Consider the following 20495-nt stretch of genomic DNA (forward strand, 5'->3'; position numbering starts at 1 on the left):
AGGGCCTGGATGTGGAAAGGGAGCTGCGGTTTCGGTGCATTATACATGACAGCTGGAGACTGAGTGTGAACGAATGTGGCCTTTGTTGTCTTTTCCTAGCGCTACCTCGCGCGCATGCGTGGGGAGTGGGTTGTCATTTCATGTGTGGCGGGGTGGCGGCGGAAATGAATGGAGGCAGCAAGTAAGAGTTATGTCCATGTGTATACATATATATGTCTGTGTATGTATATATATGTGTATGTTGAAATGTATAGGTATGTATATGTGCGTGTGTGGACGTGTATATATATATATATATATATATATATATATATATATATATATATATATATATATATATATATATATATGTGTGTGTATGTGGGTGGGTAGGGCCATTCTTTAGTCTGTTTCCTTGCGCTACCTCGCTAACGCGGGAGACAGCGGCAAATCAAAATAAATGAAATAATAAATTATATATATATATATATATATATATATATATATATATATATATATATATATATATATATATATATATATATATATATGGGCTTGAACATCATGGAAATTAACACACAGGTACAAAATCAACTAAATACAAATGAAAATATATAAACAGGGTTACCATATCGAAAAAAAAAAATACATTGCATGATACCACGAGAGAAGATAAGGTCAATATGTTAAGAGTAGTTATGTAAGGTAAGACAACTACTGACAGATAACGAGTTACCATTGAGTGGTAAGAGACCCCACACATAACGTGAGTTACCAATGAGTGGTAAGAAACTCACAGAGCAACAGTTACCGACAGACATCAATGTAAGAGAGACACACATAGCGACAGCAGTAGGCCTTGTATAACGACAGTTGCCAATGAGTGGTAAAAAAGCGTACATAACAACAGTTGCCAGTGAGTGGTAAGACAGAATAACGTTTCTCAATGAGCGATAAGAGACTGATAATTGGGGTCAGCAAAAACTCAGATAAGAACTTCAGTCATAATAATACATAAAATCTTAAAGATAATTGTATCAAAAATGACAAAAGAAGAATTTCAACAACGCACTGACTTCGGACAGCTTATTGAAGACGACAGATATAATGAGTGATTCATAAGGCACTCATGAAGGATAGATACATGTCGTTTTGAATTGATTTGAAGCAAGTCGACGTGAGACTAAGCTAACAGCGCCTCTCAACATACGTTACAGGAACAAAAAAATTACAGTTTTGTTGTGAATCTTCTGACATGAGAAAGATTCGAGAGCTCGCTGTATCATGAATAGATTCGGATGAAATACAAGATGATACATTAACGAAGAAACCATGTCGATGATATTAACAGAAAATAAAGAGAAAGAAACATGATGGTTTATACCTAATCTTTGCCAGGTTGGTGGAACAAGTGAGCAAGAAGAAAATCCTAATGGGATAGGACTCGACTCCATTTCAATCCTCCAGTGTCTCATTCGTAAATGAAACAGATGAAACGACAGACGGTCCCCGGGTGGGTGAGTGGCTGGCTGATCACAACAAGACTAAAGCGGCGAGACGTGTCAACCGAAGCGCTTCACTGAACTGGAGCAGTGATCAAACACAGTCACTAATGTAGAATCACTTACGTGGATCACTGTTTTTGGACGACAGCGACACTGCTGCCACCATTATACGTCCCATGGGGAGAACATAAACATAAAGGTACAAAAACAATATTTCTTTCTTCGTAAAGGAAAATGACAAGACTACGCTTCGAAATCTGACTGACCGACTCACTGCGTCTGTGTGCTCGCTGCCATGGCTAGGCTTGAGGTATGGTAGACGCCTTTCACGATGACGTTATACGGGTCTACCACTGGACGTAGTCCACAGAAGAGGCACCACAGACCACTGCCATGGAGGCGATACGTTAGGAGTCACACACTACGCTACTGCTGACGGTGAAGGAGCTCCTGAGGATCGAACATTAGGTAAGAAACGTCCACTTCATCCGTAGGTTTTCCCCACTTTGTTGACTTTAGCTACGAACGCTCGATTCCACGAGCCAGAAATGCTCGACTCCATGAGCCAGCCAGGAACTGATTTGACTTGACTGGCTGCAGCCAGGGGCGGGTCAGGCCATGACGGCAAGACATAGGAACCATACAAGCATTACTCACAAGATGGGGGGGGGGGATGTAAGGGGAGGTAGCCCTCCTGTTATGAGGGTCAGACCTAGTGTCTTTGGAACCCTGACTTGGGTAGTACGCCCAGGTCAGTGTGACCTGGGTGTTACGCCTGAGTCAGTGTGACCTGGGTAGTACGCCTGGGTCAGTGTGACCTGTGTAGTACGCCTGGGTTAGTGTGATCTGGGTACGCCTGGGTCAATGTGACCTGGGTAGTACGCCCAGGTCAGACCTGGGTGGTACGCGTAGGTCACTGTGACCTGGGTAGTACGCCTAGGTCAGTGTGACCTGGGTAGTACGCCTGGGTCAGTATGACCTGGGTAGCACCCCTGAGTCACTGTGACCTGGGTAGTACGCTTAGATCAGTGTGACCTGGTTGTACGCCTAGGTTAGTGTCGCCTGGGTAGTGCGCCTGAGTCAGTGTGACCTGGGTAATGCGCCTGAGTCAGTGTGACCTGGGTAGTACGCCTGGGTCAGTGTGACCTGGGTGGTACGCCTGGGTTAGTGTGACCTGGGTAGTACCCCTGAATCAGTGTGACCTGGGTAGTACGCCTAGATCAGTGTGACCTGGGTAGTACGCCTAGGTCAGTGTGGCCTGGGTAGTACGCCTGGGTCAGTATGACCTGGGTAGTACCCTTGAGTCACTGTGACCTAGGTAGTACGCTTAGATCAGTGTGACCTGGTTGTACGCCTAGGTTAGTGTCGCCTGGGTAGTGCGCCTGAGTCAGTGTGACCTGGGTAGTGCGCCTGAGTCAGCGTGACCTGGGTAGTACGCCTGGGTCAGTGTGACCTGGGTAGTGCGCCTGGGTTAGTGTGACCTGGGTAGTACGCCTGGGTCAGTGTGACCTGGGTAGTACGCCTAGATCAGTGTGACCTGGTTGTACGCCTAGGTTAGTGTCGCCTGGGTAGTGCGCCTGAGTCAGTGTGACCTGAGTAGTACGCCTGGGTCAGTATGACCTGGGTAGTGCGCCTGGGTCAGTATGACCTGGGTAGTACGACTGAGTCAGTATGACTTGTGTCGTAGCTCACTAGTGTGGCAACTCAACCAGTGTAGCAGCTCCTTGTGCAGCAGCTCACTAGTGTAGTAGCTGACTAGTATAACAGCACACTAGTGTGGAAGCTCACCTGTGCAGCAGCTCACCAGTGTGGCAGCTCAAGAGTGTAGCAGCTCACAATTGTGGCAGCTCACTTGTGTGGGGCCACCAGTGAGGCAGCTTACTAATGTGGCAGCTCACTTGTGTGGCGATTCACCGGTGTAGTTGCTCACCAGTGTAGCAGCTCACTAGTGTGACAGCTCACTAATGTGGCAGCTCACCAGTGTAACAGTTCACTAGTTTGACAGCTCACTAATGTGGCAGCTCACCAGTGTAGCAGCTCACTAATGTGGCAACTCAGCAGTGTAACAGCTCACTAGTGTGACCGCTCACTAATGTGGCAGCTCACCAGTGTAGCAAAGCCCTAGTGTGGCAGTTCATCAGTGTGGCAGCTCATTAGTGTGACAGCTCACTAATATGACAGCTCACCAGTGTAGCAGCTCACTAATGTGGCAACTCACCAGTGTAACAGCTCACTAGTGTGACAGTTCACTAATGTGACAGCTCACCAGTGTAGTTGCGCAACAGTGTAGCAGCTCACTAGTGTGACAGCTCACTAATGTGGCAGCTCACCAGTGTAGCGAAGCCCTAGTGTGGCAGCCCACCAGTGTAGCAGCACACTAGTGTAACAGATCACAAGTGTGGCAGCTCACTAGTGTGGCAGTTTACCAGAGTTGCAGCTCATTAGTATAGCAGCTCACTACTGCGGTGGCTCACTAGCGTAGCAGCTCACCAGTGTGGCAACTCACTAGTGGGACAACTTAGTAATGTGCCAGCTCACTAGTGTAGCAGCTCACCAGTGTGGCAGCTCACTATGTGGTGGCTCACCAGTATGGTAGCTCACTAGTGTGGCAGCTCAATTGTGTGGCAGCTCATCAGTGTGGCAGCTAACTAGCGTGGCAGCTCAACAGTGTGATAGCTAACTAGTGTGGCAGCTCACCAGTGTAGCAGCTCATTAGTGTGACAGCTCAATAGTGTAGCAGCTCAGAAGTGTGGCAGCTCATTAGTATGGCAGCTCACCAGTGTGGCAGCTCACTATGTGGTAGCTCACCAGTGAGGCAGCTCACCAGTATGGTAGCTCACTAGTGTGGTAGCTCTTTTGTGTGGCAGCTCACCAGTGTAGCAGCTAACTAGTGTGGCAGCTCAATAGTGTAATAGCTAACTAGTGTGGCACTCACCACTGTAGCAGCTCATTAGTGTGGTAACTCACAAGTGTGGCAGCTCATTAGTGTGGCAGCTCACCATTGTAGCAGCTCACTAGTGTGGCAGCTCACCAGTGTAGCAGCTTACTAGTGTAGCAGCTCACTAGTATGGCAGCTCACTAGTGTAGCAGCTCACCAGTGCAACAACTAACTAGTGTGGCAGTTAACCGGTGTAGCAGCTAAATAATGTGGCAGCTCACTAGGGAGGCAGCAGCTCACCAGTGTAGCAGCTCATTAGCGTGGTAACTCACAAGTATGACAGCTTACAGGTGTAGCAGCTCACTAGCGTGTCAGCTCACTAGTGTAGCAGCTTACTGGTGTGGCAGCTCACTAGTATGGCAGCTCACTAGTGTGACAGCTCACCAGTGTAGCAGTTACCTAGTGTGGCAGTAAACCAGTGTAGCAGCTAAATAATGTGGCACTCATTACTATAGCAGCTCACTAGGGAGGCAGCTCACTAGTGGGGCAGCTCATTAGTGTAGCAGATCACTAGTTTGGCACCTAACCTGTGTAGCAACTAACTAGTGCTGAAGCTCATCAGTGTGGCGACTCACTAGTGTAGCAGCTAACTCGTGTGGCAGCTAACCTCGTGACAACTCACTAGGTGGTAGCTTACTAGTGTGGCAGCTCACCAGTGTAGCAGCTCACCGGTGAGGGAAATAACTAGTGTACCAGGTCACTAGTATGGCAGCTCACCAGTGTAGCAGTTAAAGAGTGTGGCAGCTCACTAATGCGGCAGCTCACCAGATAGCAGCTCACTAGTGTGGCAGCTCAATAGTGTGCCAGCTCATCAGACTAACAGCTAAATACTGTGGCAGCTCACCAGTTTAGCAACTCAATTATGTAGAAGCTCACTAGTGTCGTAGATAATTAGTGTGGAGCTCACCAATGTAGCAGCTCACGTGAGTGTAGCTCAATAGTGTGGCAGCAACACCAGTGTTGCAGCTCACTAGTGTGGCAGCTTACCAGTGTGACAGCTCACTTGTGTAGTAGCTCATTAGTGTGGCAGTTCACCAGTGTGGCATCTCACTAGTGTGGCAGCTCACCAGTGTATCAGCTCACGTGTGTGGTAGCTCGCCAGTGTGGCGGCTCATCAGTGTGGCAGCTCACGAGTGTGGCAGGTCACCAGTGTAGCAGCTCAATAGTGTGGCAGCTCACTAGTGTGGCAGCTCATTAGTGTATAAGCTCACCAGAGTAGAAGCTCACTTGTGTGGTAGCTTACTGGTGTACCAGCTCACGAGTGTGGCAGCTTACTAGTGTTGCAGCTTACCATTGTAAAAGCTCAATAGTGGTAGCTCACCAGTGTGGTACCACATTAGTGTGGCAGCTCACCATTGTAGCACTCACGATTGCAGCAGCTCGCGTGTGTGGAACCTCACTAGTGTGGCAGCTCACCAGTGTGGCAGCTCACTAGTGTGGTATCTGACTTGTGTAGTACCTCAGTTGTGTGGTAGCTCACCAGTGTGGCAGCTCACTAGTGCGACAGCTCACCAGTGTGGCAGCTCACTAATATGGCAGCTCACCACTGTGGCAAATTGCTTATTCCGTAGCTCACTAGCGTGGCAACTCACCAGTATGGCACCTCTCTAGTGTAGCAGCTCACTTGTGTGTTAGTTTGCTAGTGTTGCAAGTCACCAGTGTGGCAGCTCACCAGTGTAGCAGCTCACCTCCCAGGTAGATCACAGGTGTGGCGGCTCACTAGTGTAGCAGTTCACTACTGTGGCAGCCTACCAGTGTGAAAGCTCACTTGTGTGGCAGCGCATCAGTGTAGCAGCTCACTTTTGTCGTAGCTCAATAGTGTGGCAGCTCACTATAGTTTTGTGGCAGTTCACTAGTGTGGCAGCTCACCAGTGTGGCAGCTCACCAGTGTGGTAGCTCACCAGTGTAGCAGGTCACTAGTAAGGCAGCTCACTTGTGTGGCAGCTAACTAGTGTGGCAACTCCCCAGTGTAGCAGGTCACTATTGTGGCAGCTCACCAGTGTAGCAGCTCAAACTTTTAGCAGGTTACTAATGTGGCTGCTCAGTTGTGTGGCACTTGACCAGTGCGGCAGCTCACGAGTGTCGAAGCTAATTACAAATGGCAGCTCATCAGTGTAGCAGCTGACTCGTGTGGCAGCTCACTATAGTTTTGTGGCAGTTCACTAGTGTGGCAGCTCACTTGTGTGGCAGCTCACCAGTGTGGTAGCTCACCAGTCTAGAATTTCATCAGTGTAGGACCTCACAATTGTGACAGCTCACTAGTGTAGCAGCTCACTAGGGTGATAGCTCACCAGTGTAGATACACAGTAGGGTGGCAGCTCACTAGAGTGGCAGCTCACCAGTGTGGCAACTCACTAGTATGGTAGTTCACCAGTGTGACAACTTACTAGTGTGGCAGCTCACCATTGTGGCAACTCACTAGTGTGACAACTCAGTTATGTGCCAGCTCACTAGTGTAGCAGATCACTAGTGTGGAAGCTCACCAGTGTGGCAACTCAGTAGTGTAGATTATTAGTGTGGCAGCTCGCCAGTGTGGCAACTCACCAGTTCGGCAGCTCACTAGTATAGCAGCTCACTAGTGTTGTAGCTCACTAGTGAAACAAATCACCAACGTGGCAACTCATTTGTGTAACAACTCAGTAGTGTGCAAGCTCACGAGTTTGGTAGCTCATTTGTGTGGGAGTTCGCCAGAATGGCAGCTCACCAGTGTAGCAGCTAACTAGTGTGGCAGCTCACCAGTGTGGTTGCTCACTAGCGTAGCAGCGCACTAGTGAGGCAACTCACTAGTGTAGCTGCTCACCAATGTGGTAAATCACTAATGGGGCAGTTCGCCAGAATGGTAGCTGACTAGTGTGGCAGCTCAATTATGTGGCAGCTCACCAGTGTGGCAATTAACTAGTGTAGCAGCTCACCAGTGTAGCAATTAACTAGTGTGGCGGGTCACCAGTGTAGCAGCTAATTAGCGTGATAGTTCGCCAGTGTAGCATCTCATTATTGTGGTAACTCACAAGTGTGGCAGCTCACCAGTGTGGCAGCTCACTAGTATGGCAGCTCACTAATACGGCACTTACCAATGTAGCGGATAACTAGTGTGGCAACTCACCAGTGGAGGAGCTCACTAGTGTGGCTGCTCACTAGTGTGGCAACTCACCTGTGTGACGGGTCACCAGTGTAGCAACTCACTTGTGTGGTAGCTCACCAGTGTAGCAGCTAACAAGTATAATAGACGAACCAGTGTGGCAACTCACTAGTGAAGCAGCTCACCAGTGTGGCAACAAACTAGCAGCTTACCAGTGTGGCAAAATACCACTGTGGCAGCTAAGCAGTATAACAACACAATAGTGTGGCAATCCACCAATGTGGCAGCTCACTTTTGTGACAGCTCACTAGTGTGGCAGCTCACCAGTATTGCAGCTAACTAGTTTGGATACTCACCAGTGTAGCAGCTTATCAGTGTGGTGACTCACAAGTATGGCAGGTCACTAGTGTGACAGTTCACCAGTGTAGCAGATATAGTGTGGCAACTCACCAGTGTGGCAGCTCACTAGTGTGGCATCTCACCAGTATTGCAGCTAACTAGTGCGGCAGCCCAACGTTGTAGCAGCTCACTAGTGTGGCAGCTTACTAGTATGGTAGCTCACTAGTGTAGCAGCTCACCAATGACGCAGCTCACTAGTGTGGCATTTCGCTGATGTAGCAGCTCACTAGTGTGGTAGCTCACTAGTGCGGCAGCTCACTAGTAAGGTAGCGCATCAGTGTGGCAGCGCGCTAGTTTGACAGTTCACTTGTGTTACAGCTGACTTGTGTAGTAGCTCGCAAGTGTGGCAGCTTAGTGTGGCAGCTCACTAGTGTGGCAGCTCACCAGTATAGCAGCTTATTGGTGTGGCGACTCACTAGTTTGGCAGCTCACCAGTGTGGTAACTAACTAGTGCGGAAGTTCACCAGTGTCGCTGCTCACTCGTGTCGTAGGTCACTAGTATAGCAACTCACCAGTGTGGTAGCCCACTCGTGTGGCGGCTTACTGGTGTGGCAGCTCACCAGTGTGGCAGCTCATTAGTATAGCAAGTCACTTGTGTGATAGCTCACTAGTGTGGCAGCTTACTAGTATGGCAGCTCACCTGTGTGGTGGCTTATTACCGTAGCAGCTCACTTGTGTGGCAGCACACTAGTGTGGCAGCTCACTAGTGTGCAATCTCATCAGTGTATTAACTCACTAGTTTGGCAGCTTACCAGTGTAGCAGCTCACTAGAATGGCAGCTCACCAGTGTGACAGCTCACTAGTGTGGCAGCTTACTTGTATGGCAGTACATCAGTGTGGCAGTTCAGTTTTGTCGAAGCTCACTAGTATGGCAGCTCACCAGTGTAGCAACTCAGTAGTGTGACAACTCACTGGTGTGCCAGCTCACTAGTGTGGCAGCTCTTTAGTGTAGCAGCTCACTTGTGCGGTGGCTCACCAGTATGGCAGCTCACAAGTGTAGGAATTCACTATTGTGGTAGCTCACCAGTGTGACAGATCATTAGTGTGACAATTCATCAGTGTCGCAGCTCACTAGTGTGGAAGCATATTAGGGCAGAAACTCACTTTTCTCGTAGCTCACTAGTGTTGCAGCTCACGAGTATGGAAGCTCTTCAGTGTGGCAGTTCACTAGTGTGGCTGCTCACTAGTTTGGCAGCTCACCAGAGAGCCAGCTCACTAGTGTAGCAGGTTACTAGTTTAGCAGGTTACTAATGTGGCACCTCACCAGTGTGACAGCTTACTAGTATAGAAGCTCTATGGTGTAGCAGCTCATTGGTATGGCAGTTCAACAATGTGGCAGCTCACCAGTGTAGCAGCAAATTAGTGTGACAGCTCACTAGTGTGGTAGCTCACTAGTGTAGTAGATCACTAGTGCAGCAGCTCATTTATGCGGCAGTTCACCAGTTTGACAGCTTATTAGTGTGGCAGCTCACCAGTGTAGCAGGTCACTGGTGTGGCAGCTCACCAGTGAAGTAGGTTCACTAATGTGGCAGCTGACTTGTGTGGGAGTTCACCAGTTTGGGGGCTCATTATTGTGGCAGCTCATCAGTGTAGCATGTCACTTGTGGGGCACCTCACACGTGAGACAGCTCACTGGTGTAGTAGCTCCCTAGTGTGGCTGGTCACTTTTGTGGCAGCTCACTTCAGTGGCAGTTCATCAGTGTGGCAACTCACCAGTGTAGGAGCTAACTAGTGTGTCAGCTCACCAGTTCGGCAGCTCACTAGTGTAGCAGCTCAATAGTGCTGCAGTTCAGTAGGTTAGTAGCTCACGAGAATGGCAACTCAGCAGTGTAGCATGTTACTAGTAAGGCAGATCACTAGTGTGGCAGCACATCAATATAGCAACTCACATTTCACGTAGCTCACCATTGAGGCAGCTCACCAGTGTGAAAGCTAATCACTGTGGCAGCTCACTTGTGTGGCTGCTTACCAATGTGGCAGTTCACTAGTGTAGCAGGTCATTAGTGTGGTAGCTCACTTGTGTGGTAGTTCACCAGTGTGGCAGCTCACTACTGTGGTAGATCACCAGTGTAGCAAGTCACTAGTGTGGGACCTCACCAGTGTGACAACTTACTAGTGTGGCAGGTTACAGTGTCGCAGCTCACTAGTGTGTCAGCTCACTTGTAAGGCAGAACATCAATGTGGCAGCTCAATTCTGTCGTAGCTCACTATTGTGGCAGCTCACCAGTGTGTCAGCTCACTGGTATAGCAGCTCACTAATGTGGTAGCTCAATAGTGTTGCAGTTCACCAGTGTGGCAGCTCACTAGTGTGGCAGCTCATCAGTGTGGGAGCTCACTAGTGTGGCCACTCGATAGTGTAGCAGCTCACCAGTGTGGCAAAACACCAATGTGGCAGCTCAGCAATATGAAACTCAATAGTGTGGCAGTTCATCAGTGTGCCAGCTCACTTTTTTGACAGCTCACTAGTGTGACAGCGAACCAGTATTGCAGCTTACTAGTATGGTTACTCACCAGTGTAGCAGTTTATTAATATGGTAACTCACAAGTGTGGCAAGACACTAGCGTAGCAGTTCACCAGTGTAGCGCCAAACTAGTGTGGCAGCTCACCAGTGTGGCAGCTCACCAGTGTGGCAGCTCACTAGTGTGGCAGCTCATCAGTATTGCAGCTAACTAGTGTGGCAACTCAACAATGTAGCAGCTCACTAGTATGGTAACATACTAGTGTAGCAGCTCACCAGTGAAGGAACTCACTAGTGTGGCATTTCACCAGTATAGCAGCTCACTAGTGTGGTAGCTCACTAGTGCGGCAGTTCATCAGTATGGCAGCTGACCAATGTGGCAGCTTACTAGTCTGGCAGCTCACTAGTCTGGCAGCTCACTAGTGTGGGAGCTCACCAGTGTAGCAGGTGATGTGTGTAGTAGTTCACTAGTGTGGCAGCTCACTAGAGTGGCAGCTCACCACTGTGGCAGCTCACTTGTGTTACAACTAACTTTTGTAGTAGCTCACAAGTGTGGCAGCTCATTAGTGTGGCTGCTCACTAGTGTGGTAGCTCACTAGTGTGGCAGCTCACTAGTGCGGAAGCTCACCAGTGTAGCAGCTCACCAGTGTCGCCGCTCACTTGTGTCGTGGCTCACTAGGGTGGCAGTTCACCAGTGTCGCAGCTCATCAGTGTAGCAGGTCACTTGCGTGGTAGCTCAATAGTGTAACAGTTCGCTAATGTGACAACTCTCTCGTGTGGCAGCTCACTAGTGTGGCAACTCACTCGTGTTGCAGCTCATTAGTGTAACAGCTCACTTGTGTGATAGCTTACTAGTGTGGAATCTCATCAGTGTAGCAGCTGACTTGTGTATCAACTCACTAGTGTGGCAGCTTACCAGTGTATCAGGTCACAAGTGTGGCAGCTCACTAGTGTGGCAGGTCACCAGTGTCGCAGCTCACTAGTGTGGCAGCTCACTTGCATGGCGGCACATCAATGTGGCAGCCCAACTTTTTCGTAGCTCACTAGTGTGACAGCTCACTAGTATAGCAGCTCACTAATGTGGTAGCTCACTAGTATGGCAGCTCACGAGTGTGGCAACTCACTAATGTGACAACTCAGTAGTATGCCAGATCACTAGTGTGGTAGCTCATTAATGTTAGCTCTCCAGCATGGCAACTGACTAGTGTGAAAACTCAGTGGTGTGTCAGCACACTAGTGTGGCAGCTCACCAGTGCAGCAGCTCACTTGTATGGTAGCTCACCAGTGTAGGAATTCACTATTGTGGTAGTTCACCAGTGTAACAGCTTATTAGGGTGGCAACTCACCAGTGTCGCAGATCACTTGAGTCGTAGTTCAATTGTGTGGCAGCTCACCAGTGTGGAAGCACATCATTGAAGATTGAAGAAGCTCACTTTTCTCGTGCCTCACTAGTGTTGCAGCTCACGAGTGTGGCAGCTCATCAGTGTGGCAGCTCACTGGAGTAGCAGCTCACAGTGTGGCAGCTCACTGGAGTGGCAGCTCACAGTGTGGCAGCTCACTGGAGTGGCAGCTCACTAGTGTGGTAGCTCACTGGTTTAGCGGGTCACTAGTGTAGCAGATTACTTGAGTAGCATTTCACCAGTGTAGCAGCTCACTATTCTTGTAGCTCACTAGTGTAGCAGGTTACTAGTGTGGCACCTCATCAGTGTGACAGCGCCTAGTGTAGGACCTCCCTGGTGTGGCAGCTCACTGGCATGGCAGTTTTACAGCGTGGTAGCTTACCAGTGTAGCATCTCATTAGTGTGGTAGCTCATTTGTGTGGCAGTTCACCGGTGTGGCAGCTCACCAGTGTAGCAGCTAACTAGTGTGGTAACTCACCAATGAGGCAGCTCACCAATGTAGCAGCTCACTTGTGTAGCATATCACTAGTGCAGCAGCTCACTAATGTGGCAGCTCACCAGTGTGGCATCTCACTATTGTAGTGGGTCACTGGGAAAGCATCTCATTTGTGTGGCAGTTCACCAGTGTGGCAGCTCATTAGTGTGGCAGCTCACCATTGTAGCAGCTAATTAGCGTGGTAGCTCACCAGTGTGACAGCTCATTAGTGTAGCAGATTACTAGTGCAGCAACTCACTATTGTGAGTTGCATTTTACTAGTGTGGTAGCTCATTTGTGTGGCAGTTCACCGGTGTGGCAACTCACCAGTGAAGCAGCTAACTAGTGTGGTAGCTCACCAATGTGGCAGCTCACCAATGTGGCAGCTCGCTTGTGTAGCAAATCACTAGTGCAGCAGCTCACTAGTGTGGCAGCTCACCAGTGTGGCACCTCACTGGAGTAGTAAATCACTAGGAAAGCAGCTCACTTGTGTGGCAGTTCATTAGTGTGCCAGCTCACCAGTGTAGCAGGTCTCTAGTGTGGCACCTCACCAGTGAGGCAGCTCACTAGTGTCGCAGCTCACCAGTTGGGCGGCTCACTAATGTGGCAGCTCATCAGTGTAGCAGGTCACTTGTGTGGCACCTCACAAGTGTGACAGCTTACTAGTGTAGTAGCTTCCTAGTGTGAGAGCTTACTTGTGTGGCAGTTCACTAGTGTGGCAATACACCAGATTAGCAGCTCACTAGTGTGGCAGCTCACTTGAGTGGCAGTTAGTCTGTGTGGCAATTCACCAGTGTAGGAGCTAAATAATGTGTCAGCTCACCAGTTCGGCAGCTCATTAGTGTAGCAGCTAACTTAGTAGCTCACGAGAGTGGCGACTCAGCAGTGTAGCAGGCTACTAGTAAGGCACCTCACTAGTGTGGTAGCACATCAAATGTAGCAGCTCACATTTCTCGTAGCTCACTAGTGTGGCAGCTCACCAGTGTGGCAGCTCATCAGTGTGGCAATTCACTAATGTGGTAGTTCACTGATGTGGCAGCTCACTGGTGTAGCAGGTCACTAGTGTGGCAGCTCACTTGAGTGGTAGTTCGCCATTGTGAGAACTCACTAGTGTGGTAGCTCGCCAGTGTAGCACATCACTAGTGTGGGACCTCACCAGTGTAACACCTCGCTATTATGACAAGTCACCAGTGTGGCAGCTCACTAGTCTAGCAGCTCACTAGTGTGACAGCTTACTTGTATAGCAGCACATCAATGTGGCAGCTTAATTTTGTCGTAGCTTCCTAGTGTGACAGTTCACCAGTATGACAGATCACTAGTATAGCAGCTCACTAATGTGGTAGCTCACTAGTGTGGTAGCTCACCAGTGGCAACTCACAAATGTGACAACTCAGTAATATGCCAGCTCACTAGTGTAGCAGATCACTAGTGTGGCAGCTAATTAGTGTGTTAGTTTACCTGTGTGGCAACTAACTAGTGTGACAACTCAGTGGTGTGTCAGCATACTAGAGTGGCAGCTCACCGATGTATCAGGTCACTTGTGTGGTAGCTTACCAGTGTGGCAGCTCAACAGTGTGACAGCTCATTGGTGTGGCGTCTCACCAGTGATGCAGCTCACTTGAGTCGTAGTTCAATTGTGTAGCAGCTCACCAGTGCCGTAGCTCGCTAGTGTGGAAGCACATTAATGTAGAAACTCACTTTTCTCGAAGCTAACTGGTGTTGCAGCTCACGAATGTGGCAGCTCATCAGTGTGGCAGCTCACTATTGTAGCAACTCACTAGTGTGGCAGTTCACCAGTGTAGCAGCTCACTAGTGTGGCAGCGCACTTGAGTAGCATTTCACCGGTGTTGCAGCTCACTAGTGTGGTAGCTTACCTGTGTAGCAGGTTACTAGTGTGGCATTTCGTCAGTATGACAGCTCTCTAGTGTAGGAGCCCTGGTGTGGCAGCTCACTGGTATGGCAGTTCAACAGTGTGGCAGTTCATTTGTGTGGCAGTGCACCAGTGTGGCAGCTTACCAGAGTAGCAACTAATTAGTATGGTAGATCACCAGTGTGGCAGCTCACTAGTGTAGCAGATCACTAGTGAGGCAGCTCAACAGTGTAGCAGCTAACTAGTGTGGCAGCTCACCAGTGTAGCAGCTCCCTAGTGTGGCAGTTCACTAATGTGGCTGCTCACTAGTGTGGCAGCTTACCATTATAGCAGCTCCCTAGTGTGGCAGTTCACTAATGTGGCTGCTCACTAGTGTGGCAGCTTACCATTATAGCAGCTCACTAGTGTGGCAGCTTACGAGTTTGGGAGTTCAGTAGTGTGCCAGATCACCCATGTAGCGGCTAACTAGTGTAACAGCTTACCAGTGTAGTAGCTCATTAGCGTGGCAGCTAAATTAGTGTAACAGCTCACTGGTGTGGCAGCCCACCAGTGTGGCAACTCAACAGTGTAGCAAGTCAATAGTGAGTCAGATCACTAGCGCGGCAGCTTACCAGTGTAACAGGTCGCTAGTATGGCAGCTCCACAGTACGGCAACTCGCTAGTGTAGCAGCTCATTAGTGTTGCAGCTCACCGGTGTGACAACTCACTGCTGTAGTAGCACACCAATGTGGCAGCTCACAAGTGTGGCAACTCAATAGTGTAGTAGCTCAGCAGTGTTCCAACTCACTAGTGTAGCAGCTCACCAGTGTGAAACCTCACTATTGTGGTAGCTCACTAGTGTGACAGTTCACTAAAGTGGTAGCTCACTATTGTGGCAGCTTACTAGTGTGCCAGCTCTCCAATGTGGCAGCTCACTAGTGTGGCAACTCACTAGTGTTGCAGCTCAACATTGTGGCAACTCACCTGTGTGGCATCTCACCAGTGTGACAAGTCAATAGTGTGGTAGCACACCAGTGTTGCAGCTCATTTGTGTGGCAGCTTTCTGTGTGATAGCTGACTAGTGTGGCAGCTCAGTTGTCTGGTAATTTACCAGTGTTGCAGCTAACTAGTATGGCAGCTCACCAGTGTAGCAGCTAACTAGCATGGCAGCTCACCAGGGTATCAGCTCATTATTGTGGTAACTCATAAGTGTGGCAACTCACTAGTGTGGCAGCTCACCAGTGTAGCAGCTAACTATTACGGCAGTTCACCAGTTAAGCAGCTCAATAGTGTGGCAGCTCACCAGTGGGCAGCTCACTAGTGAGGCTGCTCAACAGTGTAGCATCTAACTAGTGTGGCAGCTCACCAGTGTAGCAGCTCCCTAGTGTGGCAGCTAACTACTGTGGCAGCTCACTAATATGGCAGCTTGCCATTATAACAGCTCACTAGTGTAGCAGCTCAATAGTGTGCCAGATCACCCATGTAGAGGTTAACTAGTGTGGCAGCTTACCAGTGTAGCAGCTCACTAGTGTGGCAGCTTAACAGCGTAACAGCTCAACAATGTAGCAGCTAACTTGTTTGGCAGCTCACCAGTGTAGCAGCTCACTAGTATGACAGCTCAGTAGTGTGGCAGATCATTAATGTGGCAGCTCACTAGTGTGGCAGTTCTGTAGGGTAGCAGCTCACCAGTGTAGTATCTCGCTGGTGTGGGAGCTTACTAGTGTGGCAGCTCACTAGTGTGGCAGTTCACCAGTGTGGCAGTTCACTGGTATGGCAGCTTACAAGTGTGGTAGTTCAGGTATGTGGTTACTCACTAGTGTCGCAGCTCAGTAATGTGGCAGCTCTCCAGTGTGGCAGGTCGCTAGTGTAGGAGCTCAATGGTGAGACATCTTACTAGTTTGACAGCTCACCAGTGTAGCAGCTAACTAGTGTGGGAGCTCACAAATGTACCAGCTCACTAGTTGCAGCTCTCTATTGTTACAGCTCACCAGTGTAGCAGCTCACTACTGTGGCATCTCACTAATGTGGCAGCTCAATGGTGTGTCAGCTCACCAGTGTAGCAGGTAACTAGTGTGGCAGCTCACCAATGTGACTGCTCAAGTGTGTGCTAGCTCATTTATGTGGCAGCTCACCGGTGTGTTAGGTCTCTACTGTGGCAGCTTGCCAGTGTGGCAGCTCTCTAATGTGGCAGCTCACCAGTGTAGCAACTCACTTGTGTACCTTAGTAGTGTGGCAGTTCACCAGTGTGGCAGGTCACTAATGTGTCAGCTCACCTGTGTAGCAGCTCACTAGTTTGGCAGCTCACTAGTGTGGGAGACCAATAGTGTGACAGCTCACCAGTGTGGCAGCTCACTAGTGTGGCAACTCACCAGTGTAAGAGCCCACTAGTGTTGCAGCTCACCAGTGTAGGAGCTTACTAGTGTGGCAGCTCACCAGTGTGGGGGCTCACTAGTGTGACAGCTCACCAGTTTGGCAGCATACTAGTGTGGCAGCTCACCAGCGTGGTAGTTCACGAGTGTGGCAGCTCACTAGTGTAGCACCTTCCTTGTGTCCTGGCTTACTGGTGTAGCACCTTCCTTGTGTCCTGGCTTACTGGTGTAGCAACTCAACAGCGTGGCAGCTCACTGTTGTGGCAGCACACTAGTGATGTAACTCACCAGTGTGACAACTTACTAGTGTGGCAGCCCAGTAGTGTGGAAACTCACCAGTGTCGCAGCGCATTTGTTTCGTAGCTCACTAGTGTGGCAATACCAGTGTGGCTGCTCAGTAGCGTGGCAGCTCACTAGTGTTGCAGCTCATAAGTGTGGCAGCTCATTAGTGTAGTAGCTCACTTGAGTGGTAGCTCACTAGTGTGGTAGTTCACCTGTGAGGCAGCTCACTAGTGTGGTAGCTCACCAGTGTAGCAGCTCACTTATGTAGTAGCTCACTAGAGTGGTAGCTTACCAGGGTAGCAGATCACTAGTGTGGTGGCTCACTAGTGTCGCAGCTCACCAGTGTCGCAGCTCACTTGTGTCGTAGCTCAATAGTGTCGCAGCTCACTTGTGTCGTAGCTCAATAGTGTGGCAGCTCTCCTATGTGGTAGCTGATCAGTGTGGCAGATCACTTGTGTGGCTGCACATCAGTGTAGCAGCTCACTTCTGTCGCAGCTCACCAGTGTATTAGATGATCAGTGTGACAGCTCACTAGTGTTGCAGCTAACTAGTGCGGCAGCTCACTAGTGTAGCACTTAAATAGTATGGCAGCTCTCCAGTGTAGCAGCTCATTAGTGTAACTCACAAGTGTGGCAGCTGACTAATGTGGCAGCTCACGAATGTAGCAGTTGATTAGTGTGGTAGTTCAACAGTTTAGCAGCTCAGTAGTGTGGCAGCTCACCAATGTGGTAGTTAACTAGTGTGGCAACCCACTAGTGTGACAGCTCTACAACGTAGCAGCTAACTAGTGTGGCAGCTCACCAGCGTAGCAGCTCACTTGTGTGGCTGCTCACTAGTGTAGTAGCTAACTTATGTGGCAGCTCATGAGTGTAGCAACTAAATAGTTTACCAGCTCACTAATACATGAACGCACTTGTGGGGTAGCTCACCAGTGTGGCAGCTCAGTAGTGTGGTTGCTCGTCATCGTTGCAACTGACTAGTGTGGTACCTCACAAGTGTAGCAGCTCACTAGTGTGGATGCTCACCAGTTTGGCAACTCACCAGTGTAGCAGTGCATCAGTGTGGCAACTCACTTGTGTGGCAACTCATAGGTGTAGCAGCTCACTAGTGTGGCAGCTCACTAGCGTGGCAGCTCACCAGTGTGTCAGCTCACTAGTGTGGAAACTCACTAGTGTAGCAGCTAACCAGTGTGACAAATCAATAGTGTGGCAGCCCAACAGTGTGGCAGCTGACTAGTGTGGTAGCTCAATTGTGTGTCAGTCCACCAGTGTTGCAGCTAACTAGTGCGGCAGTTCACCAATGTTGCAGCTAACTAGTGCGGCAGCTCACTAGTGTATCAGCTAACTAGTATGGTAGCTCACCAGTGTGGCAGTTCATTAGTGTGGTAACTCACAAGTGTGGCAGATCACTAGTGTGGCAGCTCTCGACTGTAGCAGCTAACTAGTGTGGCATTCAACAGTTTATCAGGTCAGTAATGTGGCAGCCCACCAGTGCGACAGCTCACCAGTGTTTCAACCCACTAGTGTCGCAGCTCAACAGTGTAGCAGCTAACTCGGTGCGGCAGCTCACCAGCGTAGCAGCTCATCAGTGTGGCAGCCCACTAGTGTGGCAACTCACTAATGTGTTAGCCCATCATTGTAGCAGCTGACTAGTGTGGCAGCTCAATAGTGTGCTAGATCACCCCATTGTAGTAGTTAGGTAGTGTGGCAGCTCATCAGTGAAGCAGCTCACTAGTGTGGCAGCTCACCAGTGTAGCAGCTCACTAGTATGGCAGCTCACCAGTGTAGCAGCTCACTAGTGTGGGAGCTCAATAGTGTTGCCGCTCACATGTGTGGCAGCTCCCTAGTATGGAAGCTCACCAGTTTAGCAGCTCACGTGTGTGGAAACTCACTAGTGTAGCAGGTCACTGGTGTAGTGTCTCATTAGTGTGGCAGCTCACTAGTGTGGCAGTTCACTAGTGTGGCAGCTCCTTAGTATGGAAGCTCATCAGTGTAGCAGCTCACGTGTGTGGTAGCGCATTAGTGTGGCTGCTCGCTATTGTGGCAGCTCACTAGTGTGGCAGCTCTCCAGTGTGGCAGGTTGCTAGTTTGGCAGCTCACGAGTGTAAAAGCTCACTTGTGTAATACCTCACTAGTGTGGCAGCTCGGCAATGTATCAGCTCACTAATGTGGCAGCTCATCACTGTAGCAGCTCACTTGTGTGGTAACTCACAATTGTGATAGCTTACTAGTGTGGCAGCACACTTGTGTAGGAGCTCACCAGTGAGGCAGCATACTAATGTGACGACTCACTAGTGTTGCAAGTCACTAATGTGCCAGCTTATCAGTGTTGCAGCTCACTAATGTGGAAACTTACCAGTGTGACAACTCATTACTGTGGGGGCTCACTAGTGTGGCGACTCACTAGTGTGGCAGTTCACTAGCGTTTCAACTCAGTTGTGTGACAAATCACTAGTGTAGCAGCTTCCTAGTGTGGCAGTTCACCATTATGACAACTTGCTAGTGTGGTAGCTCACAAGTGTGGCAGCTCACCAATGCGGCAACTCACTAGTGTAGCAGCTCACTAAGGTGGCAACTCACTAGTGTGGCAGCTCATCAGTGTGACAACTCACTAGTGTGGTAGCTCACTGTTGTGGCAGCTCCCTAGTGTGGCAGCTCACCAGTGTGGCAGCTCACCAGTGTGGCAGCTCACAAGTATGGAAACTCACTAGTGGAGCAGCTCACCATTGTGGCAAATTACCGGTGTGGCAGCTCATCAGTATGACAAATCAATCGTATGGTAGCCCACCAGTGTGGCAGGTCACTTATGTGGTAGCTGACTAGTGTGGCATCTCAACTGTCTTGCAGTTCACCAGTGGTGCAGCTAACTGGTCCTGCAGCTCACTAGTGAAGCAGCTAACTAGTATGTCAGTTTACCAGCGTAGCAGCTCATTATTGTGGTAACTCACAAGTGTGGCAGCTCACGAGTGTAGCAGCTAAGTAGTGTGGCAGTTCAACAGTTTAGCAGCTCAGTAGTGTAGCAGCTCACCACTGTGGCAGCTCACTAGTGTGGCAGCTCAACAGTGTAGCAGCTAACTAGTGTGGCAGCTCACCGGCGTAGCAGCTCACTAGTGTGGCTGTTCACTAGTGTAGCAGCTAACTTATGTGGTAGCTCATCAGTGTAGCAACTAAATATTTGACTAGCTCACTAGTACATCAACTCACTTGTGGGGTAGCTCACCAGTGTGGCAGCTCACTACTGTGGTTGCTAGTCATCGTTGCAGCTGACTAGTGTGGTAGCTCACAAGTGTAGCAACTCACTAGTGTGGATGCTCACCAGTTTGGCAACTCACCAGTGTAGCAGCGCATCAGTGTGGCAGCTCACTAGTGTGGCAACTCACAAGTGTAGGAGCTCACTAGTGTATCAGCTCACTAGAGTGACAGCTTACTACTGTGGAAGCTCACTACTGTGGAGGCTTACTAGTGTGGCAACTCCCCAGTGTGTCAACTCACCACTGTGTCAGCTCACTTGTGTGGCAAATCACTAGTGTAGCAGCTCCCTAGTGTGGCAACTTACCATTGTGACAGCTCATTAGTGTAGTAGCTCATATGTGTGGCAGCTCACGCGTGTGGCAGCTCACACGTGTGGCAGCTCACACGTGTGGCAGCTCACACGTGTGGCAGCTAACTAGTGTGGCAACACGCATGTGTGGCATTTCACCAGTGTGGCAGTTCACTAGTGAGGTGGCACACATGTGTGACATCTCACCGGTGTGGCAGGTT

The sequence above is a fragment of the Panulirus ornatus genome, chromosome 66 (genome assembly GCF_036320965.1).
Source record: "Panulirus ornatus isolate Po-2019 chromosome 66, ASM3632096v1, whole genome shotgun sequence".
NCBI lineage: Eukaryota > Metazoa > Arthropoda > Malacostraca > Decapoda > Palinuridae > Panulirus > Panulirus ornatus.